Raw genomic sequence first — 21,365 nt, forward strand, 5'->3', positions numbered from 1 at the left:
AGTGCATTCCCCACACACCACAATCTTTGCACGGACCTGTAACATATGACGAGAAATCCACCAACGATCAGGCTGGTCCCTCAATCACAATTCCATGTATTCCTGGAAGGGACACCTCAGGCACACCTTCCGTTAAATTTGCACTCCATCACACAAACTGCCGTGCTGGTTTCTCATTAAGCAGTTGATCCCATCTTTGTTGTGAGGCTCTCCTGCCACCTTTTGGGCGGAGAAGGCACTGTCCCTGCAACAACACAGGCAGACATGTTCAACAGGGCTTCCTGGTTATGTGGGAGGAGCAGATTGTCATTGGTCCCCCCTTGCGAATTTTAATTTACATAAGGAAGACAGAGAGGTAGCTGGGAGTAGGCAGTACACACGGACATTGAACTCTATCTTGTGATTTGCAGCCAATTCTAGATTGAGGCAGGAGGAAAGGAGGTGATTTGCCCAACAATGGCCATACTGGGAATTCAGCCACCCTGGGGCTCCCAGGTGAGTGTTTCAGTCCTGCGAGCCACTCATATAAATCTCGCCTGATCGAGCCTGATCGAGCGCTGAGTGAGCGTGTTTGAATCCAAGAATCAAATGCCTCTGTCTTAGGAGCAAGAATTGGCAGGCCCTCCCTTGCATCTGGGGTGGAAGTCTATGGGGTAAGTGTCCAGGACTTGCAGAGGAGTACAAGTGCCAGAAAGTGCCTGCAGTTCTCATCAGCGCCTTTTTTCTGCTCTCTGGCAGCTAGGATATCGACTGATCCCTTCCTTGCAAGAGTGAAAAAAACAACACCTTGAGAGAAAACATGACTTTGTGTGGTTCACATAGAGAGAGAGCAGCCAAATAGCCCTGCTTTGTTTCTGAAAGACGCATCAGAAATTGCTTAAAATGCCGACTGGGGAATCAGGCTCGTTGGTCTAGGGGTATGATTCTTGCTTCGGGTGCGAGAGGTCCCGGGTTCAAATCCCGGACGAGCCCATGCTGTGGAATTATTTCTAGGCTGCTTATTATATAGGGCCATTTCTTCTTTTCAATGCTATAAGACGCCGTGTATGGTGAGAAAGTTCCTTTCCCTCTACGCTATTTCCCACTTTTGGCGTATAGAATTTCAGTGCCGGACTTCTTTGCAACTGCTTTTCTGGGGTGGACCATCAGTGTAGGAAAATTAAATGCAAAGTGTTTTTCTAGTGTGATTTCAGGTATGGTTTTAAAATCGCCTTTTGGAATAAAAGTGGTCCTCGTTCCTTTCTTCCAAAGAAAGAGATCGGGTAAGGAGGGTCCAACTTTGAGCTTCATGGACATTGGCCCTTGGTCTGTGCATTCCAGCCCACTACATGCCAAGAAGATTCGTGCAAGCGTGTCTGTTTCTGTAGTGTAGTGGTTATCACGTTCGCTTTACACGCGAAAGGTCCCTGGTTCGAGACCGGGCAGAAACAGCAGCTTTCTGTTTTTCACACAGTTTGCATTTACTCTCTCAACTTATAGGAAAGCTGAGATAATGGAAGCTGTCTATCCCTCACCAGCGTGATGTACTGTGCTCCAGGGGCATCAGTGACAGCTCAAAAAGAGAAGTGACGATAGTTTGCGCTATTCGTTTGCACGTCCTTGTGTACTGAAGGTTGGGCCTACTTCATGAAAGCAAGGCATGAGAGCAGAAATGGTTTTATTGACCTCACCGAGAGCATACACCTAGAACAAACAAAATGTCTGAAGGATAGAGGCATTTTCATTTCTTGTTCGATGACGGCCATGGAAAAGACAGCAACCATATTGCAGAAGAGAGCAGCATGTGCAGTTGCTTGCTTTGGGTGAAGCATTCACTAACTCGCTGCCAATAACCCCCGGAGCCGGTGCGAAAGGCGACTCTTGTGTGCCTCGGCTCGTTGGTCTAGGGGTATGATTCTCGCTTAGGGTGCGAGAGGTCCCGGGTTCAAATCCCGGACGAGCCCTTTTTCAGAGGTAAACATACGAATCCTACTCAAAACTCACAATGCCTGACTATTTCTCATTACACTCGCCGCATTGTTGCACAAAATATTTTGAACCTCAGAAGAAACATGGATCACCATGCTTTTTCTGCCTTCATGCTTAGTCTGTGTGTGTCCCAGGTGATGCTTTCCCAAGGTGTACTTGCTGGCATTTAGGCATCAGATATTTGTCTGTCGATGCCTGCATAAGTCAATTTTTAATACGTCTAATTGCAAGCATGTTGGCTGATATCTCTGCAGTTTTCACACTTGCTCCTCGCTTTCTGAGTGGCTGCTGATACAGCAGAATAGAAGTAGAGAGAATCCTTGAGAGGAACCTTGCTCTAACAGTAAAACACAGCAAGTGAGTTTCTGTAGTGTAGTGGTCATCACGTTCGCCTAACACGCGAAAGGTCCCCGGTTCGAGACTGTGCATGAGCTGCTTTTATGTGCACCCTCTAAAACCTTATTATCTCAATGCAAGCTTAAGAAGAGGCGGTCCTTGAACCCAGCGAGCCGTGGGAAACTTCCTTTACTTTTGCAAGACGAAACAAATTAATCCGCATCCATCAGTGGTCGCTCTTGTGCCTAGCTTTTTTTTTGTCATGCCATGTTGTATTGTGGGGTCTTTACACTTGTGACATTGCTGTGAACGTTGTAAGTGCAAACATTGGCAGGTGCAGTCAGAAGAGTCAGATCTGTGCACACCCAGGGCTGTCAGGATGGCCGAGTGGTCTAAGGCGCCAGACTCAAGAGAGCTTGATCTTCAGTGCAACTGAGACTTCTGGTCTCCTCGTGGAGGCGTGGGTTCAAATCCCACTTCTGACAGGTTTCTTTTACACCCTTAAATCGTCCTGTTTTTTGCAGTGCATTCCCCACACACCACAATCTTTGCACGGACCTGTAACATATGACGAGAAATCCACCAACGATCAGGCTGGTCCCTCAATCACAATTCCATGTATTCCTGGAAGGGACACCTCAGGCACACCTTCCGTTAAATTTGCACTCCATCACACAAACTGCCGTGCTGGTTTCTCATTAAGCAGTTGATCCCATCTTTGTTGTGAGGCTCTCCTGCCACCTTTTGGGCGGAGAAGGCACTGTCCCTGCAACAACACAGGCAGACATGTTCAACAGGGCTTCCTGGTTATGTGGGAGGAGCAGATTGTCATTGGTCCCCCCTTGCGAATTTTAATTTACATAAGGAAGACAGAGAGGTAGCTGGGAGTAGGCAGTACACACGGACATTGAACTCTATCTTGTGATTTGCAGCCAATTCTAGATTGAGGCAGGAGGAAAGGAGGTGATTTGCCCAACAATGGCCATACTGGGAATTCAGCCACCCTGGGGCTCCCAGGTGAGTGTTTCAGTCCTGCGAGCCACTCATATAAATCTCGCCTGATCGAGCCTGATCGAGCGCTGAGTGAGCGTGTTTGAATCCAAGAATCAAATGCCTCTGTCTTAGGAGCAAGAATTGGCAGGCCCTCCCTTGCATCTGGGGTGGAAGTCTATGGGGTAAGTGTCCAGGACTTGCAGAGGAGTACAAGTGCCAGAAAGTGCCTGCAGTTCTCATCAGCGCCTTTTTTCTGCTCTCTGGCAGCTAGGATATCGACTGATCCCTTCCTTGCAAGAGTGAAAAAAACAACACCTTGAGAGAAAACATGACTTTGTGTGGTTCACATAGAGAGAGAGCAGCCAAATAGCCCTGCTTTGTTTCTGAAAGACGCATCAGAAATTGCTTAAAATGCCGACTGGGGAATCAGGCTCGTTGGTCTAGGGGTATGATTCTCGCTTCGGGTGCGAGAGGTCCCGGGTTCAAATCCCGGACGAGCCCATGCTGTGGAATTATTTTTAGGCTGCTTATTATATAGGGCCATTTCTTCTTTTCAATGCTATAAGACGCCGTGTATGGTGAGAAAGTTCCTTTCCCTCTACGCTATTTCCCACTTTTGGCGTATAGAATTTCAGTGCCGGACTTCTTTGCAACTGCTTTTCTGGGGTGGACCATCAGTGTAGGAAAATTAAATGCAAAGTGTTTTTCTAGTGTGATTTCAGGTATGGTTTTAAAATCGCCTTTTGGAATAAAAGTGGTCCTCGTTCCTTTCTTCCAAAGAAAGAGATCGGGTAAGGAGGGTCCAACTTTGAGCTTCATGGACATTGGCCCTTGGTCTGTGCATTCCAGCCCACTACATGCCAAGAAGATTCGTGCAAGCGTGTCTGTTTCTGTAGTGTAGTGGTTATCACGTTCGCTTTACACGCGAAAGGTCCCTGGTTCGAGACCGGGCAGAAACAGCAGCTTTCTGTTTTTCACACAGTTTGCATTTACTCTCTCAACTTATAGGAAAGCTGAGATAATGGAAGCTGTCTATCCCTCACCAGCGTGATGTACTGTGCTCCAGGGGCATCAGTGACAGCTCAAAAAGAGAAGTGACGATAGTTTGCGCTATTCGTTTGCACGTCCTTGTGTACTGAAGGTTGGGCCTACTTCATGAAAGCAAGGCATGAGAGCAGAAATGGTTTTATTGACCTCACCGAGAGCATACACCTAGAACAAACAAAATGTCTGAAGGATAGAGGCATTTTCATTTCTTGTTCGATGACGGCCATGGAAAAGACAGCAACCATATTGCAGAAGAGAGCAGCATGTGCAGTTGCTTGCTTTGGGTGAAGCATTCACTAACTCGCTGCCAATAACCCCCGGAGCCGGTGCAAAAGGCGACTCTTGTGTTCCTCGGCTCGTTGGTCTAGGTGTATGATTCTCGCTTAGGGTGCGAGAGGTCCCGGGTTCAAATCCCGGACGAGCCCTTTTTCAGAGGTAAACATACGAATCCTACTCAAAACTCACAATGCCTGACTATTTCTCATTACACTCGCCGCATTGTTGCACAAAATATTTTGAACCTCAGAAGAAACATGGATCACCATGCTTTTTCTGCCTTCATGCTTAGTCTGTGTGTGTCCCAGGTGATGCTTTCCCAAGGTGTACTTGCTGGCATTTAGGCATCAGATATTTGTCTGTCGATGCCTGCATAAGTCAATTTTTAATACGTCTAATTGCAAGCATGTTGGCTGATATCTCTGCAGTTTTCACACTTGCTCCTCGCTTTCTGAGTGGCTGCTGATACAGCAGAATAGAAGTAGAGAGAATCCTTGAGAGGAACCTTGCTCTAACAGTAAAACACAGCAAGTGAGTTTCTGTAGTGTAGTGGTCATCACGTTCGCCTAACACGCGAAAGGTCCCCGGTTCGAGACTGTGCATGAGCTGCTTTTATGTGACCCTCTAAAACCTTATTATCTCAATGCAAGCTTAAGAAGAGGCGGTCCTTGAACCCAGCGAGCCGTGGGAAACTTCCTTTACTTTTGCAAGACGAAACAAATTAATCCGCATCCATCAGTGGTCGCTCTTGTGCCTAGCTTTTTTTTTGTCATGCCATGTTGTATTGTGGGGTCTTTACACTTGTGACATTGCTGTGAACGTTGTAAGTGCAAACATTGGCAGGTGCAGTCAGAAGAGTCAGATCTGTGCACACCCAGGGCTGTCAGGATGGCCGAGTGGTCTAAGGCGCCAGACTCAAGAGAGCTTGATCTTCAGTGCAACTGAGACTTCTGGTCTCCTCATGGAGGCGTGGGTTCAAATCCCACTTCTGACAGGTTTCTTTTACACCCTTAAATCGTCCTGTTTTTTGCAGTGCATTCCCCACACACCACAATCTTTGCACGGACCTGTAACATATGACGAGAAATCCACCAACGATCAGGCTGGTCCCTCAATCACAATTCCATGTATTCCTGGAAGGGACACCTCAGGCACACCTTCCGTTAAATTTGCAGTCCATCACACAAACTGCTGTGCTGGTTTCTCATTAAGCAGTTGATCCCATCTTTGTTGTGAGGCTCTCCTGCCACCTTTTGGGCGGAGAAGGCACTGTCCCTGCAACAACACAGGCAGACATGTTCAACAGGGCTTCCTGGTTATGTGGGAGGAGCAGATTGTCATTGGTCCCCCCTTGCGAATTTTAATTTACATAAGGAAGACAGAGAGGTAGCTGGGAGTAGGCAGTACACGCGGACATTGAACTCTATCTTGTGATTTGCAGCCAATTCTAGATTGAGGCAGGAGGAAAGGAGGTGATTTGCCCAACAATGGCCATACTGGGAATTCAGCCACCCTGGGGCTCCCAGGTGAGTGTTTCAGTCCTGCGAGCCACTCATATAAATCTCGCCTGATCGAGCCTGATCGAGCGCTGAGTGAGCGTGTTTGAATCCAAGAATCAAATGCCTCTGTCTTAGGAGCAAGAATTGGCAGGCCCTCCCTTGCATCTGGGGTGGAAGTCTATGGGGTAAGTGTCCAGGACTTGCAGAGGAGTACAAGTGCCAGAAAGTGCCTGCAGTTCTCATCAGCGCCTTTTTTCTGCTCTCTGGCAGCTAGGATATCGACTGATCCCTTCCTTGCAAGAGTGAAAAAAACAACACCTTGAGAGAAAACATGACTTTGTGTGGTTCACATAGAGAGAGAGCAGCCAAATAGCCCTGCTTTGTTTCTGAAAGACGCATCAGAAATTGCTTAAAATGCCGACTGGGGAATCAGGCTCGTTGGTCTAGGGGTATGATTCTTGCTTCGGGTGCGAGAGGTCCCGGGTTCAAATCCCGGACGAGCCCATGCTGTGGAATTATTTTTAGGCTGCTTATTATATAGGGCCATTTCTTCTTTTCAATGCTATAAGACGCCGTGTATGGTGAAAAAGTTCCTTTCCCTCTACGCTATTTCCCACTTTTGGCGTATAGAATTTCAGTGCCGGACTTCTTTGCAACTGCTTTTCTGGGGTGGACCATCAGTGTAGGAAAATTAAATGCAAAGTGTTTTTCTAGTGTGATTTCAGGTATGGTTTTAAAATCGCCTTTTGGAATAAAAGTGGTCCTCGTTCCTTTCTTCCAAAGAAAGAGATCGGGTAAGGAGGGTCCAACTTTGAGCTTCATGGACATTGGCCCTTGGTCTGTGCATTTCAGCCCACTACATGCCAAGAAGATTCGTGCAAGCGTGTCTGTTTCTGTAGTGTAGTGGTTATCACGTTCGCTTTACACGCGAAAGGTCCCTGGTTCGAGACCGGGCAGAAACAGCAGCTTTCTGTTTTTCACACAGTTTGCATTTACTCTCTCAACTTATAGGAAAGCTGAGATAATGGAAGCTGTCTATCCCTCACCAGCGTGATGTACTGTGCTCCAGGGGCATCAGTGACAGCTCAAAAAGAGAAGTGACGATAGTTTGCGCTATTCGTTTGCACGTCCTTGTGTACTGAAGGTTGGGCCTACTTCATGAAAGCAAGGCATGAGAGCAGAAATGGTTTTATTGACCTCACCGAGAGCATACACCTAGAACAAACAAAATGTCTGAAGGATAGAGGCATTTTCATTTCTTGTTCGATGACGGCCATGGAAAAGACAGCAACCATATTGCAGAAGAGAGCAGCATGTGCAGTTGCTTGCTTTGGGTGAAGCATTCACTAACTCGCTGCCAATAACCCCCGGAGCCGGTGCGAAAGGCGACTCTTGTGTGCCTCGGCTCGTTGGTCTAGGGGTATGATTCTCGCTTAGGGTGCGAGAGGTCCCGGGTTCAAATCCCGGACGAGCCCTTTTTCAGAGGTAAACATACGAATCCTACTCAAAACTCACAATGCCTGACTATTTCTCATTACACTCGCCGCATTGTTGCACAAAATATTTTGAACCTCAGAAGAAACATGGATCACCATGCTTTTTCTGCCTTCATGCTTAGTCTGTGTGTGTCCCAGGTGATGCTTTCCCAAGGTGTACTTGCTGGCATTTAGGCATCAGATATTTGTCTGTCGATGCCTGCATAAGTCAATTTTTAATACGTCTAATTGCAAGCATGTTGGCTGATATCTCTGCAGTTTTCACACTTGCTCCTCGCTTTCTGAGTGGCTGCTGATACAGCAGAATAGAAGTAGAGAGAATCCTTGAGAGGAACCTTGCTCTAACAGTAAAACACAGCAAGTGAGTTTCTGTAGTGTAGTGGTCATCACGTTCGCCTAACACGCGAAAGGTCCCCGGTTCGAGACTGTGCATGAGCTGCTTTTATGTGCACCCTCTAAAACCTTATTATCTCAATGCAAGCTTAAGAAGAGGCGGTCCTTGAACCCAGCGAGCCGTGGGAAACTTCCTTTACTTTTGCAAGACGAAACAAATTAATCCGCATCCATCAGTGGTCGCTCTTGTGCCTAGCTTTTTTTTTGTCATGCCATGTTGTATTGTGGGGTCTTTACACTTGTGACATTGCTGTGAACGTTGTAAGTGCAAACATTGGCAGGTGCAGTCAGAAGAGTCAGATCTGTGCACACCCAGGGCTGTCAGGATGGCCGAGTGGTCTAAGGCGCCAGACTCAAGAGAGCTTGATCTTCAGTGCAACTGAGACTTCTGGTCTCCTCATGGAGGCGTGGGTTCAAATCCCACTTCTGACAGGTTTCTTTTACACCCTTAAATCGTCCTGTTTTTTGCAGTGCATTCCCCACACACCACAATCTTTGCACGGACCTGTAACATATGACGAGAAATCCACCAACGATCAGGCTGGTCCCTCAATCACAATTCCATGTATTCCTGGAAGGGACACCTCAGGCACACCTTCCGTTAAATTTGCACTCCATCACACAAACTGCCGTGCTGGTTTCTCATTAAGCAGTTGATCCCATCTTTGTTGTGAGGCTCTCCTGCCACCTTTTGGGCGGAGAAGGCACTGTCCCTGCAACAACACAGGCAGACATGTTCAACAGGGCTTCCTGGTTATGTGGGAGGAGCAGATTGTCATTGGTCCCCCCTTGCGAATTTTAATTTACATAAGGAAGACAGAGAGGTAGCTGGGAGTAGGCAGTACACACGGACATTGAACTCTATCTTGTGATTTGCAGCCAATTCTAGATCGAGGCAGGAGGAAAGGAGGTGATTTGCCCAACAATGGCCATACTGGGAATTCAGCCACCCTGGGGCTCCCAGGTGAGTGTTTCAGTCCTGCGAGCCACTCATATAAATCTCGCCTGATCGAGCCTGATCGAGCGCTGAGTGAGCGTGTTTGAATCCAAGAATCAAATGCCTCTGTCTTAGGAGCAAGAATTGGCAGGCCCTCCCTTGCATCTGGGGTGGAAGTCTATGGGGTAAGTGTCCAGGACTTGCAGAGGAGTACAAGTGCCAGAAAGTGCCTGCAGTTCTCATCAGCGCCTTTTTTCTGCTCTCTGGCAGCTAGGATATCGACTGATCCCTTCCTTGCCAGAGTGAAAAAAACAACACCTTGAGAGAAAACATGACTTTGTGTGGTTCACATAGAGAGAGAGCAGCCAAATAGCCCTGCTTTGTTTCTGAAAGACGCATCAGAAATTGCTTAAAATGCCGACTGGGGAATCAGGCTCGTTGGTCTAGGGGTATGATTCTTGCTTCGGGTGCGAGAGGTCCCGGGTTCAAATCCCGGACGAGCCCATGCTGTGGAATTATTTCTAGGCTGCTTATTATATAGGGCCATTTCTTCTTTTCAATGCTATAAGACGCCGTGTATGGTGAGAAAGTTCCTTTCCCTCTACGCTATTTCCCACTTTTGGCGTATAGAATTTCAGTGCCGGACTTCTTTGCAACTGCTTTTCTGGGGTGGACCATCAGTGTAGGAAAATTAAACGCAAAGTGTTTTTCTAGTGTGATTTCAGGTATGGTTTTAAAATCGCCTTTTGGAATAAAAGTGGTCCTCGTTCCTTTCTTCCAAAGAAAGAGATCGGGTAAGGAGGGTCCAACTTTGAGCTTCATGGACATTGGCCCTTGGTCTGTGCATTCCAGCCCACTACATGCCAAGAAGATTCGTGCAAGCGTGTCTGTTTCTGTAGTGTAGTGGTTATCACGTTCGCTTTACACGCGAAAGGTCCCTGGTTCGAGACCGGGCAGAAACAGCAGCTTTCTGTTTTTCACACAGTTTGCATTTACTCTCTCAACTTATAGGAAAGCTGAGATAATGGAAGCTGTCTATCCCTCACCAGCGTGATGTACTGTGCTCCAGGGGCATCAGTGACAGCTCAAAAAGAGAAGTGACGATAGTTTGCGCTATTCGTTTGCACGTCCTTGTGTACTGAAGGTTGGGCCTACTTCATGAAAGCAAGGCATGAGAGCAGAAATGGTTTTATTGACCTCACCGAGAGCATACACCTAGAACAAACAAAATGTCTGAAGGATAGAGGCATTTTCATTTCTTGTTCGATGACGGCCATGGAAAAGACAGCAACCATATTGCAGAAGAGAGCAGCATGTGCAGTTGCTTGCTTTGGGTGAAGCATTCACTAACTCGCTGCCAATAACCCCCGGAGCCGGTGCGAAAGGCGACTCTTGTGTGCCTCGGCTCGTTGGTCTAGGGGTATGATTCTCGCTTAGGGTGCGAGAGGTCCCGGGTTCAAATCCCGGACGAGCCCTTTTTCAGAGGTAAACATACGAATCCTACTCAAAACTCACAATGCCTGACTATTTCTCATTACACTCGCCGCATTGTTGCACAAAATATTTTGAACCTCAGAAGAAACATGGATCACCATGCTTTTTCTGCCTTCATGCTTAGTCTGTGTGTGTCCCAGGTGATGCTTTCCCAAGGTGTACTTGCTGGCATTTAGGCATCAGATATTTGTCTGTCGATGCCTGCATAAGTCAATTTTTAATACGTCTAATTGCAAGCATGTTGGCTGATATCTCTGCAGTTTTCACACTTGCTCCTCGCTTTCTGAGTGGCTGCTGATACAGCAGAATAGAAGTAGAGAGAATCTTTGAGAGGAACCTTGCTCTAACAGTAAAACACAGCAAGTGAGTTTCTGTAGTGTAGTGGTCATCACGTTCGCCTAACACGCGAAAGGTCCCCGGTTCGAGACTGTGCATGAGCTGCTTTTATGTGCACCCTCTAAAACCTTATTATCTCAATGCAAGCTTAAGAAGAGGCGGTCCTTGAACCCAGCGAGCCGTGGGAAACTTCCTTTACTTTTGCAAGACGAAACAAATTAATCCGCATCCATCAGTGGTCGCTCTTGTGCCTAGCTTTTTTTTTGTCATGCCATGTTGTATTGTGGGGTCTTTACACTTGTGACATTGCTGTGAACGTTGTAAGTGCAAACATTGGCAGGTGCAGTCAGAAGAGTCAGATCTGTGCACACCCAGGGCTGTCAGGATGGCCGAGTGGTCTAAGGCGCCAGACTCAAGAGAGCTTGATCTTCAGTGCAACTGAGACTTCTGGTCTCCTCGTGGAGGCGTGGGTTCAAATCCCACTTCTGACAGGTTTCTTTTACACCCTTAAATCGTCCTGTTTTTTGCAGTGCATTCCCCACACACCACAATCTTTGCACGGACCTGTAACATATGACGAGAAATCCACCAACGATCAGGCTGGTCCCTCAATCACAATTCCATGTATTCCTGGAAGGGACACCTCAGGCACACCTTCCGTTAAATTTGCACTCCATCACACAAACTGCCGTGCTGGTTTCTCATTAAGCAGTTGATCCCATCTTTGTTGTGAGGCTCTCCTGCCACCTTTTGGGCGGAGAAGGCACTGTCCCTGCAACAACACAGGCAGACATGTTCAACAGGGCTTCCTGGTTATGTGGGAGGAGCAGATTGTCATTGGTCCCCCCTTGCGAATTTTAATTTACATAAGGAAGACAGAGAGGTAGCTGGGAGTAGGCAGTACACACGGACATTGAACTCTATCTTGTGATTTGCAGCCAATTCTAGATTGAGGCAGGAGGAAAGGAGGTGATTTGCCCAACAATGGCCATACTGGGAATTCAGCCACCCTGGGGCTCCCAGGTGAGTGTTTCAGTCCTGCGAGCCACTCATATAAATCTCGCCTGATCGAGCCTGATCGAGCGCTGAGTGAGCGTGTTTGAATCCAAGAATCAAATGCCTCTGTCTTAGGAGCAAGAATTGGCAGGCCCTCCCTTGCATCTGGGGTGGAAGTCTATGGGGTAAGTGTCCAGGACTTGCAGAGGAGTACAAGTGCCAGAAAGTGCCTGCAGTTCTCATCAGCGCCTTTTTTCTGCTCTCTGGCAGCTAGGATATCGACTGATCCCTTCCTTGCAAGAGTGAAAAAAACAACACCTTGAGAGAAAACATGACTTTGTGTGGTTCACATAGAGAGAGAGCAGCCAAATAGCCCTGCTTTGTTTCTGAAAGACGCATCAGAAATTGCTTAAAATGCCGACTGGGGAATCAGGCTCGTTGGTCTAGGGGTATGATTCTTGCTTCGGGTGCGAGAGGTCCCGGGTTCAAATCCCGGACGAGCCCATGCTGTGGAATTATTTTTAGGCTGCTTATTATATAGGGCCATTTCTTCTTTTCAATGCTATAAGACGCCGTGTATGGTGAAAAAGTTCCTTTCCCTCTACGCTATTTCCCACTTTTGGCGTATAGAATTTCAGTGCCGGACTTCTTTGCAACTGCTTTTCTGGGGTGGACCATCAGTGTAGGAAAATTAAATGCAAAGTGTTTTTCTAGTGTGATTTCAGGTATGGTTTTAAAATCGCCTTTTGGAATAAAAGTGGTCCTCGTTCCTTTCTTCCAAAGAAAGAGATCGGGTAAGGAGGGTCCAACTTTGAGCTTCATGGACATTGGCCCTTGGTCTGTGCATTTCAGCCCACTACATGCCAAGAAGATTCGTGCAAGCGTGTCTGTTTCTGTAGTGTAGTGGTTATCACGTTCGCTTTACACGCGAAAGGTCCCTGGTTCGAGACCGGGCAGAAACAGCAGCTTTCTGTTTTTCACACAGTTTGCATTTACTCTCTCAACTTATAGGAAAGCTGAGATAATGGAAGCTGTCTATCCCTCACCAGCGTGATGTACTGTGCTCCAGGGGCATCAGTGACAGCTCAAAAAGAGAAGTGACGATAGTTTGCGCTATTCGTTTGCACGTCCTTGTGTACTGAAGGTTGGGCCTACTTCATGAAAGCAAGGCATGAGAGCAGAAATGGTTTTATTGACCTCACCGAGAGCATACACCTAGAACAAACAAAATGTCTGAAGGATAGAGGCATTTTCATTTCTTGTTCGATGACGGCCATGGAAAAGACAGCAACCATATTGCAGAAGAGAGCAGCATGTGCAGTTGCTTGCTTTGGGTGAAGCATTCACTAACTCGCTGCCAATAACCCCCGGAGCCGGTGCGAAAGGCGACTCTTGTGTGCCTCGGCTCGTTGGTCTAGGGGTATGATTCTCGCTTAGGGTGCGAGAGGTCCCGGGTTCAAATCCCGGACGAGCCCTTTTTCAGAGGTAAACATACGAATCCTACTCAAAACTCACAATGCCTGACTATTTCTCATTACACTCGCCGCATTGTTGCACAAAATATTTTGAACCTCAGAAGAAACATGGATCACCATGCTTTTTCTGCCTTCATGCTTAGTCTGTGTGTGTCCCAGGTGATGCTTTCCCAAGGTGTACTTGCTGGCATTTAGGCATCAGATATTTGTCTGTCGATGCCTGCATAAGTCAATTTTTAATACGTCTAATTGCAAGCATGTTGGCTGATATCTCTGCAGTTTTCACACTTGCTCCTCGCTTTCTGAGTGGCTGCTGATACAGCAGAATAGAAGTAGAGAGAATCCTTGAGAGGAACCTTGCTCTAACAGTAAAACACAGCAAGTGAGTTTCTGTAGTGTAGTGGTCATCACGTTCGCCTAACACGCGAAAGGTCCCCGGTTCGAGACTGTGCATGAGCTGCTTTTATGTGCACCCTCTAAAACCTTATTATCTCAATGCAAGCTTAAGAAGAGGCGGTCCTTGAACCCAGCGAGCCGTGGGAAACTTCCTTTACTTTTGCAAGACGAAACAAATTAATCCGCATCCATCAGTGGTCGCTCTTGTGCCTAGCTTTTTTTTTGTCATGCCATGTTGTATTGTGGGGTCTTTACACTTGTGACATTGCTGTGAACGTTGTAAGTGCAAACATTGGCAGGTGCAGTCAGAAGAGTCAGATCTGTGCACACCCAGGGCTGTCAGGATGGCCGAGTGGTCTAAGGCGCCAGACTCAAGAGAGCTTGATCTTCAGTGCAACTGAGACTTCTGGTCTCCTCATGGAGGCGTGGGTTCAAATCCCACTTCTGACAGGTTTCTTTTACACCCTTAAATCGTCCTGTTTTTTGCAGTGCATTCCCCACACACCACAATCTTTGCACGGACCTGTAACATATGACGAGAAATCCACCAACGATCAGGCTGGTCCCTCAATCACAATTCCATGTATTCCTGGAAGGGACACCTCAGGCACACCTTCCGTTAAATTTGCACTCCATCACACAAACTGCCGTGCTGGTTTCTCATTAAGCAGTTGATCCCATCTTTGTTGTGAGGCTCTCCTGCCACCTTTTGGGCGGAGAAGGCACTGTCCCTGCAACAACACAGGCAGACATGTTCAACAGGGCTTCCTGGTTATGTGGGAGGAGCAGATTGTCATTGGTCCCCCCTTGCGAATTTTAATTTACATAAGGAAGACAGAGAGGTAGCTGGGAGTAGGCAGTACACACGGACATTGAACTCTATCTTGTGATTTGCAGCCAATTCTAGATCGAGGCAGGAGGAAAGGAGGTGATTTGCCCAACAATGGCCATACTGGGAATTCAGCCACCCTGGGGCTCCCAGGTGAGTGTTTCAGTCCTGCGAGCCACTCATATAAATCTCGCCTGATCGAGCCTGATCGAGCGCTGAGTGAGCGTGTTTGAATCCAAGAATCAAATGCCTCTGTCTTAGGAGCAAGAATTGGCAGGCCCTCCCTTGCATCTGGGGTGGAAGTCTATGGGGTAAGTGTCCAGGACTTGCAGAGGAGTACAAGTGCCAGAAAGTGCCTGCAGTTCTCATCAGCGCCTTTTTTCTGCTCTCTGGCAGCTAGGATATCGACTGATCCCTTCCTTGCAAGAGTGAAAAAAACAACACCTTGAGAGAAAACATGACTTTGTGTGGTTCACATAGAGAGAGAGCAGCCAAATAGCCCTGCTTTGTTTCTGAAAGACGCATCAGAAATTGCTTAAAATGCCGACTGGGGAATCAGGCTCGTTGGTCTAGGGGTATGATTCTTGCTTCGGGTGCGAGAGGTCCCGGGTTCAAATCCCGGACGAGCCCATGCTGTGGAATTATTTTTAGGCTGCTTATTATATAGGGCCATTTCTTCTTTTCAATGCTATAAGACGCCGTGTATGGTGAGAAAGTTCCTTTCCCTCTACGCTATTTCCCACTTTTGGCGTATAGAATTTCAGTGCCGGACTTCTTTGCAACTGCTTTTCTGGGGTGGACCATCAGTGTAGGAAAATTAAATGCAAAGTGTTTTTCTAGTGTGATTTCAGGTATGGTTTTAAAATCGCCTTTTGGAATAAAAGTGGTCCTCGTTCCTTTCTTCCAAAGAAAGAGATCGGGTAAGGAGGGTCCAACTTTGAGCTTCATGGACATTGGCCCTTGGTCTGTGCATTCCAGCCCACTACATGCCAAGAAGATTCGTGCAAGCGTGTCTGTTTCTGTAGTGTAGTGGTTATCACGTTCGCTTTACACGCGAAAGGTCCCTGGTTCGAGACCGGGCAGAAACAGCAGCTTTCTGTTTTTCACACAGTTTGCATTTACTCTCTCAACTTATAGGAAAGCTGAGATAATGGAAGCTGTCTATCCCTCACCAGCGTGATGTACTGTGCTCCAGGGGCATCAGTGACAGCTCAAAAAGAGAAGTGACGATAGTTTGCGCTATTCGTTTGCACGTCCTTGTGTACTGAAGGTTGGGCCTACTTCATGAAAGCAAGGCATGAGAGCAGAAATGGTTTTATTGACCTCACCGAGAGCATACACCTAGAACAAACAAAATGTCTGAAGGATAGAGGCATTTTCATTTCTTGTTCGATGACGGCCATGGAAAAGACAGCAACCATATTGCAGAAGAGAGCAGCATGTGCAGTTGCTTGCTTTGGGTGAAGCATTCACTAACTCGCTGCCAATAACCCCCGGAGCCGGTGCGAAAGGCGACTCTTGTGTGCCTCGGCTCGTTGGTCTAGGGGTATGATTCTCGCTTAGGGTGCGAGAGGTCCCGGGTTCAAATCCCGGACGAGCCCTTTTTCAGAGGTAAACATACGAATCCTACTCAAAACTCACAATGCCTGACTATTTCTCATTACACTCGCCGCATTGTTGCACAAAATATTTTGAACCTCAGAAGAAACATGGATCACCATGCTTTTTCTGCCTTCATGCTTAGTCTGTGTGTGTCCCAGGTGATGCTTTCCCAAGGTGTACTTGCTGGCATTTAGGCATCAGATATTTGTCTGTCGATGCCTGCATAAGTCAATTTTTAATACGTCTAATTGCAAGCATGTTGGCTGATATCTCTGCAGTTTTCACACTTGCTCCTCGCTTTCTGAGTGGCTGCTGATACAGCAGAATAGAAGTAGAGAGAATCCTTGAGAGGAACCTTGCTCTAACAGTAAAACACAGCAAGTGAGTTTCTGTAGTGTAGTGGTCATCACGTTCGCCTAACACGCGAAAGGTCCCCGGTTCGAGACTGTGCATGAGCTGCTTTTATGTGCACCCTCTAAAACCTTATTATCTCAATGCAAGCTTAAGAAGAGGCGGTCCTTGAACCCAGCGAGCCGTGGGAAACTTCCTTTACTTTTGCAAGACGAAACAAATTAATCTGCATCCATCAGTGGTCGCTCTTGTGCCTAGCTTTTTTTTTGTCATGCCATGTTGTATTGTGGGGTCTTTACACTTGTGACATTGCTGTGAACGTTGTAAGTGCAAACATTGGCAGGTGCAGTCAGAAGAGTCAGATCTGTGCACACCCAGGGCTGTCAGGATGGCCGAGTGGTCTAAGGCGCCAGACTCAAGAGAGCTTGATCTTCAGTGCAACTGAGACTTCTGGTCTCCTCATGGAGGCGTGGGTTCAAATCCCACTTCTGACAGGTTTCTTTTACACCCTTAAATCGTCCTGTTTTTTGCAGTGCATTCCCCACACACCACAATCTTTGCACGGACCTGTAACATATGACGAGAAATCCACCAACGATCAGGCTGGTCCCTCAATCACAATTCCATGTATTCCTGGAAGGGACACCTCAGGCACACCTTCCGTTAAATTTGCACTCCATCACACAAACTGCCGTGCTGGTTTCTCATTAAGCAGTTGATCCCATCTTTGTTGTGAGGCTCTCCTGCCACCTTTTGGGCGGAGAAGGCACTGTCCCTGCAACAACACAGGCAGACATGTTCAACAGGGCTTCCTGGTTATGTGGGAGGAGCAGATTGTCATTGGTCCCCCCTTGCGAATTTTAATTTACATAAGGAAGACAGAGAGGTAGCTGGGAGTAGGCAGTACACACGGACATTGAACTCTATCTTGTGATTTGCAGCCAATTCTAGATTGAGGCAGGAGGAAAGGAGGTGATTTGCCCAACAATGGCCATACTGGGAATTCAGCCACCCTGGGGCTCCCAGGTGAGTGTTTCAGTCCTGCGAGCCACTCATATAAATCTCGCCTGATCGAGCCTGATCGAGCGCTGAGTGAGCGTGTTTGAATCCAAGAATCAAATGCCTCTGTCTTAGGAGCAAGAATTGGCAGGCCCTCCCTTGCATCTGGGGTGGAAGTCTATGGGGTAAGTGTCCAGGACTTGCAGAGAAGTACAAGTGCCAGAAAGTGCCTGCAGTTCTCATCAGCGCCTTTTTTCTGCTCTCTGGCAGCTAGGATATCGACTGATCCCTTCCTTGCAAGAGTGAAAAAAACAACACCTTGAGAGAAAACATGACTTTGTGTGGTTCACATAGAGAGAGAGCAGCCAAATAGCCCTGCTTTGTTTCTGAAAGACGCATCAGAAATTGCTTAAAATGCCGACTGGGGAATCAGGCTCGTTGGTCTAGGGGTATGATTCTTGCTTCGGGTGCGAGAGGTCCCGGGTTCAAATCCCGGACGAGCCCATGCTGTGGAATTATTTCTAGGCTGCTTATTATATAGGGCCATTTCTTCTTTTCAATGCTATAAGACGCCGTGTATGGTGAGAAAGTTCCTTTCCCTCTACGCTATTTCCCACTTTTGGCGTATAGAATTTCAGTGCCGGACTTCTTTGCAACTGCTTTTCTGGGGTGGACCATCAGTGTAGGAAAATTAAACGCAAAGTGTTTTTCTAGTGTGATTTCAGGTATGGTTTTAAAATCGCCTTTTGGAATAAAAGTGGTCCTCGTTCCTTTCTTCCAAAGAAAGAGATCGGGTAAGGAGGGTCCAACTTTGAGCTTCATGGACATTGGCCCTTGGTCTGTGCATTCCAGCCCACTACATGCCAAGAAGATTCGTGCAAGCGTGTCTGTTTCTGTAGTGTAGTGGTTATCACGTTCGCTTTACACGCGAAAGGTCCCTGGTTCGAGACCGGGCAGAAACAGCAGCTTTCTGTTTTTCACACAGTTTGCATTTACTCTCTCAACTTATAGGAAAGCTGAGATAATGGAAGCTGTCTATCCCTCACCAGCGTGATGTACTGTGCTCCAGGGGCATCAGTGACAGCTCAAAAAGAGAAGTGACGATAGTTTGCGCTATTCGTTTGCACGTCCTTGTGTACTGAAGGTTGGGCCTACTTCATGAAAGCAAGGCATGAGAGCAGAAATGGTTTTATTGACCTCACCGAGAGCATACACCTAGAACAAACAAAATGTCTGAAGGATAGAGGCATTTTCATTTCTTGTTCGATGACGGCCATGGAAAAGACAGCAACCATATTGCAGAAGAGAGCAGCATGTGCAGTTGCTTGCTTTGGGTGAAGCATTCACTAACTCGCTGCCAATAACCCCCGGAGCCGGTGCGAAAGGCGACTCTTGTGTGCCTCGGCTCGTTGGTCTAGGGGTATGATTCTCGCTTAGGGTGCGAGAGGTCCCGGGTTCAAATCCCGGACGAGCCCTTTTTCAGAGGTAAACATACGAATCCTACTCAAAACTCACAATGCCTGACTATTTCTCATTACACTCGCCGCATTGTTGCACAAAATATTTTGAACCTCAGAAGAAACATGGATCACCATGCTTTTTCTGCCTTCATGCTTAGTCTGTGTGTGTCCCAGGTGATGCTTTCCCAAGGTGTACTTGCTGGCATTTAGGCATCAGATATTTGTCTGTCGATGCCTGCATAAGTCAATTTTTAATACGTCTAATTGCAAGCATGTTGGCTGATATCTCTGCAGTTTTCACACTTGCTCCTCGCTTTCTGAGTGGCTGCTGATACAGCAGAATAGAAGTAGAGAGAATCTTTGAGAGGAACCTTGCTCTAACAGTAAAACACAGCAAGTGAGTTTCTGTAGTGTAGTGGTCATCACGTTCGCCTAACACGCGAAAGGTCCCCGGTTCGAGACTGTGCATGAGCTGCTTTTATGTGCACCCTCTAAAACCTTATTATCTCAATGCAAGCTTAAGAAGAGGCGGTCCTTGAACCCAGCGAGCCGTGGGAAACTTCCTTTACTTTTGCAAGACGAAACAAATTAATCCGCATCCATCAGTGGTCGCTCTTGTGCCTAGCTTTTTTTTTGTCATGCCATGTTGTATTGTGGGGTCTTTACACTTGTGACATTGCTGTGAACGTTGTAAGTGCAAACATTGGCAGGTGCAGTCAGAAGAGTCAGATCTGTGCACACCCAGGGCTGTCAGGATGGCCGAGTGGTCTAAGGCGCCAGACTCAAGAGAGCTTGATCTTCAGTGCAACTGAGACTTCTGGTCTCCTCGTGGAGGCGTGGGTTCAAATCCCACTTCTGACAGGTTTCTTTTACACCCTTAAATCGTCCTGTTTTTTGCAGTGCATTCCCCACACACCACAATCTTTGCACGGACCTGTAACATATGACGAGAAATCCACCAACGATCAGGCTGGTCCCTCAATCACAATTCCATGTATTCCTGGAAGGGACACCTCAGGCACACCTTCCGTTAAATTTGCACTCCATCACACAAACTGCCGTGCTGGTTTCTCATTAAGCAGTTGATCCCATCTTTGTTGTGAGGCTCTCCTGCCACCTTTTGGGCGGAGAAGGCACTGTCCCTGCAACAACACAGGCAGACATGTTCAACAGGGCTTCCTGGTTATGTGGGAGGAGCAGATTGTCATTGGTCCCCCCTTGCGAATTTTAATTTACATAAGGAAGACAGAGAGGTAGCTGGGAGTAGGCAGTACACACGGACATTGAACTCTATCTTGTGATTTGCAGCCAATTCTAGATTGAGGCAGGAGGAAAGGAGGTGATTTGCCCAACAATGGCCATACTGGGAATTCAGCCACCCTGGGGCTCCCAGGTGAGTGTTTCAGTCCTGCGAGCCACTCATATAAATCTCGCCTGATCGAGCCTGATCGAGCGCTGAGTGAGCGTGTTTGAATCCAAGAATCAAATGCCTCTGTCTTAGGAGCAAGAATTGGCAGGCCCTCCCTTGCATCTGGGGTGGAAGTCTATGGGGTAAGTGTCCAGGACTTGCAGAGGAGTACAAGTGCCAGAAAGTGCCTGCAGTTCTCATCAGCGCCTTTTTTCTGCTCTCTGGCAGCTAGGATATCGACTGATCCCTTCCTTGCAAGAGTGAAAAAAACAACACCTTGAGAGAAAACATGACTTTGTGTGGTTCACATAGAGAGAGAGCAGCCAAATAGCCCTGCTTTGTTTCTGAAAGACGCATCAGAAATTGCTTAAAATGCCGACTGGGGAATCAGGCTCGTTGGTCTAGGGGTATGATTCTTGCTTCGGGTGCGAGAGGTCCCGGGTTCAAATCCCGGACGAGCCCATGCTGTGGAATTATTTTTAGGCTGCTTATTATATAGGGCCATTTCTTCTTTTCAATGCTATAAGACGCCGTGTATGGTGAGAAAGTTCCTTTCCCTCTACGCTATTTCCCACTTTTGGCGTATAGAATTTCAGTGCCGGACTTCTTTGCAACTGCTTTTCTGGGGTGGACCATCAGTGTAGGAAAATTAAATGCAAAGTGTTTTTCTAGTGTGATTTCAGGTATGGTTTTAAAATCGCCTTTTGGAATAAAAGTGGTCCTCGTTCCTTTCTTCCAAAGAAAGAGATCGGGTAAGGAGGGTCCAACTTTGAGCTTCATGGACATTGGCCCTTGGTCTGTGCATTCCAGCCCACTACATGCCAAGAAGATTCGTGCAAGCGTGTCTGTTTCTGTAGTGTAGTGGTTATCACGTTCGCTTTACACGCGAAAGGTCCCTGGTTCGAGACCGGGCAGAAACAGCAGCTTTCTGTTTTTCACACAGTTTGCATTTACTCTCTCAACTTATAGGAAAGCTGAGATAATGGAAGCTGTCTATCCCTCACCAGCGTGATGTACTGTGCTCCAGGGGCATCAGTGACAGCTCAAAAAGAGAAGTGACGATAGTTTGCGCTA

At 47.3% G+C, this 21,365-nt stretch overlaps 26 non-coding genes across 26 annotated transcripts; all 26 read left to right on the forward strand.

Moving 5' to 3' along the window:
* The first annotated feature begins 900 nt into the window (after window positions 1–900).
* Window positions 901–972, forward strand: TRNAP-CGG (transfer RNA proline (anticodon CGG)). The gene has a single exon. It is a non-coding gene; the product is annotated as a tRNA-Pro (tRNA).
* A 385-nt stretch (window positions 973–1,357) lies between these two features.
* On the forward strand, window positions 1,358–1,430 carry TRNAV-UAC (transfer RNA valine (anticodon UAC)). The gene has a single exon. It is a non-coding gene; the product is annotated as a tRNA-Val (tRNA).
* Window positions 1,431–1,871: 441 nt separating this feature from the next.
* On the forward strand, window positions 1,872–1,943 carry TRNAP-AGG (transfer RNA proline (anticodon AGG)). Its single transcript has one exon. It is a non-coding gene; the product is annotated as a tRNA-Pro (tRNA).
* A 1,783-nt stretch (window positions 1,944–3,726) lies between these two features.
* Window positions 3,727–3,798, forward strand: TRNAP-CGG (transfer RNA proline (anticodon CGG)). The gene has a single exon. It is a non-coding gene; the product is annotated as a tRNA-Pro (tRNA).
* A 385-nt stretch (window positions 3,799–4,183) lies between these two features.
* Window positions 4,184–4,256, forward strand: TRNAV-UAC (transfer RNA valine (anticodon UAC)). The gene has a single exon. It is a non-coding gene; the product is annotated as a tRNA-Val (tRNA).
* A 1,246-nt stretch (window positions 4,257–5,502) lies between these two features.
* On the forward strand, window positions 5,503–5,614 carry TRNAL-CAA (transfer RNA leucine (anticodon CAA)). Its single transcript has 2 exons — window positions 5,503–5,540; window positions 5,569–5,614. It is a non-coding gene; the product is annotated as a tRNA-Leu (tRNA).
* A 937-nt stretch (window positions 5,615–6,551) lies between these two features.
* On the forward strand, window positions 6,552–6,623 carry TRNAP-CGG (transfer RNA proline (anticodon CGG)). Its single transcript has one exon. It is a non-coding gene; the product is annotated as a tRNA-Pro (tRNA).
* Window positions 6,624–7,008: 385 nt separating this feature from the next.
* Window positions 7,009–7,081, forward strand: TRNAV-UAC (transfer RNA valine (anticodon UAC)). Its single transcript has one exon. It is a non-coding gene; the product is annotated as a tRNA-Val (tRNA).
* Window positions 7,082–7,522: 441 nt separating this feature from the next.
* TRNAP-AGG (transfer RNA proline (anticodon AGG)) lies at window positions 7,523–7,594 on the forward strand. Its single transcript has one exon. It is a non-coding gene; the product is annotated as a tRNA-Pro (tRNA).
* Window positions 7,595–8,328: 734 nt separating this feature from the next.
* On the forward strand, window positions 8,329–8,440 carry TRNAL-CAA (transfer RNA leucine (anticodon CAA)). The gene is made up of 2 exons: window positions 8,329–8,366; window positions 8,395–8,440. It is a non-coding gene; the product is annotated as a tRNA-Leu (tRNA).
* Window positions 8,441–9,377: 937 nt separating this feature from the next.
* On the forward strand, window positions 9,378–9,449 carry TRNAP-CGG (transfer RNA proline (anticodon CGG)). The gene has a single exon. It is a non-coding gene; the product is annotated as a tRNA-Pro (tRNA).
* A 385-nt stretch (window positions 9,450–9,834) lies between these two features.
* Window positions 9,835–9,907, forward strand: TRNAV-UAC (transfer RNA valine (anticodon UAC)). Its single transcript has one exon. It is a non-coding gene; the product is annotated as a tRNA-Val (tRNA).
* Window positions 9,908–10,348: 441 nt separating this feature from the next.
* Window positions 10,349–10,420, forward strand: TRNAP-AGG (transfer RNA proline (anticodon AGG)). Its single transcript has one exon. It is a non-coding gene; the product is annotated as a tRNA-Pro (tRNA).
* Window positions 10,421–12,203: 1,783 nt separating this feature from the next.
* On the forward strand, window positions 12,204–12,275 carry TRNAP-CGG (transfer RNA proline (anticodon CGG)). Its single transcript has one exon. It is a non-coding gene; the product is annotated as a tRNA-Pro (tRNA).
* Window positions 12,276–12,660: 385 nt separating this feature from the next.
* TRNAV-UAC (transfer RNA valine (anticodon UAC)) lies at window positions 12,661–12,733 on the forward strand. Its single transcript has one exon. It is a non-coding gene; the product is annotated as a tRNA-Val (tRNA).
* Window positions 12,734–13,174: 441 nt separating this feature from the next.
* Window positions 13,175–13,246, forward strand: TRNAP-AGG (transfer RNA proline (anticodon AGG)). Its single transcript has one exon. It is a non-coding gene; the product is annotated as a tRNA-Pro (tRNA).
* A 734-nt stretch (window positions 13,247–13,980) lies between these two features.
* Window positions 13,981–14,092, forward strand: TRNAL-CAA (transfer RNA leucine (anticodon CAA)). Its single transcript has 2 exons — window positions 13,981–14,018; window positions 14,047–14,092. It is a non-coding gene; the product is annotated as a tRNA-Leu (tRNA).
* Window positions 14,093–15,029: 937 nt separating this feature from the next.
* On the forward strand, window positions 15,030–15,101 carry TRNAP-CGG (transfer RNA proline (anticodon CGG)). Its single transcript has one exon. It is a non-coding gene; the product is annotated as a tRNA-Pro (tRNA).
* Window positions 15,102–15,486: 385 nt separating this feature from the next.
* Window positions 15,487–15,559, forward strand: TRNAV-UAC (transfer RNA valine (anticodon UAC)). The gene has a single exon. It is a non-coding gene; the product is annotated as a tRNA-Val (tRNA).
* Window positions 15,560–16,000: 441 nt separating this feature from the next.
* On the forward strand, window positions 16,001–16,072 carry TRNAP-AGG (transfer RNA proline (anticodon AGG)). Its single transcript has one exon. It is a non-coding gene; the product is annotated as a tRNA-Pro (tRNA).
* Window positions 16,073–16,806: 734 nt separating this feature from the next.
* TRNAL-CAA (transfer RNA leucine (anticodon CAA)) lies at window positions 16,807–16,918 on the forward strand. The gene is made up of 2 exons: window positions 16,807–16,844; window positions 16,873–16,918. It is a non-coding gene; the product is annotated as a tRNA-Leu (tRNA).
* Window positions 16,919–17,855: 937 nt separating this feature from the next.
* Window positions 17,856–17,927, forward strand: TRNAP-CGG (transfer RNA proline (anticodon CGG)). The gene has a single exon. It is a non-coding gene; the product is annotated as a tRNA-Pro (tRNA).
* A 385-nt stretch (window positions 17,928–18,312) lies between these two features.
* Window positions 18,313–18,385, forward strand: TRNAV-UAC (transfer RNA valine (anticodon UAC)). Its single transcript has one exon. It is a non-coding gene; the product is annotated as a tRNA-Val (tRNA).
* A 441-nt stretch (window positions 18,386–18,826) lies between these two features.
* TRNAP-AGG (transfer RNA proline (anticodon AGG)) lies at window positions 18,827–18,898 on the forward strand. Its single transcript has one exon. It is a non-coding gene; the product is annotated as a tRNA-Pro (tRNA).
* Window positions 18,899–20,681: 1,783 nt separating this feature from the next.
* Window positions 20,682–20,753, forward strand: TRNAP-CGG (transfer RNA proline (anticodon CGG)). Its single transcript has one exon. It is a non-coding gene; the product is annotated as a tRNA-Pro (tRNA).
* A 385-nt stretch (window positions 20,754–21,138) lies between these two features.
* Window positions 21,139–21,211, forward strand: TRNAV-UAC (transfer RNA valine (anticodon UAC)). Its single transcript has one exon. It is a non-coding gene; the product is annotated as a tRNA-Val (tRNA).
* Window positions 21,212–21,365: the final 154 nt, after the last annotated feature.

The sequence above is a fragment of the Triturus cristatus genome, chromosome 10 (assembly GCF_964204655.1).
Source record: "Triturus cristatus chromosome 10, aTriCri1.1, whole genome shotgun sequence".
NCBI classification, from domain to species: domain Eukaryota; kingdom Metazoa; phylum Chordata; class Amphibia; order Caudata; family Salamandridae; genus Triturus; species Triturus cristatus.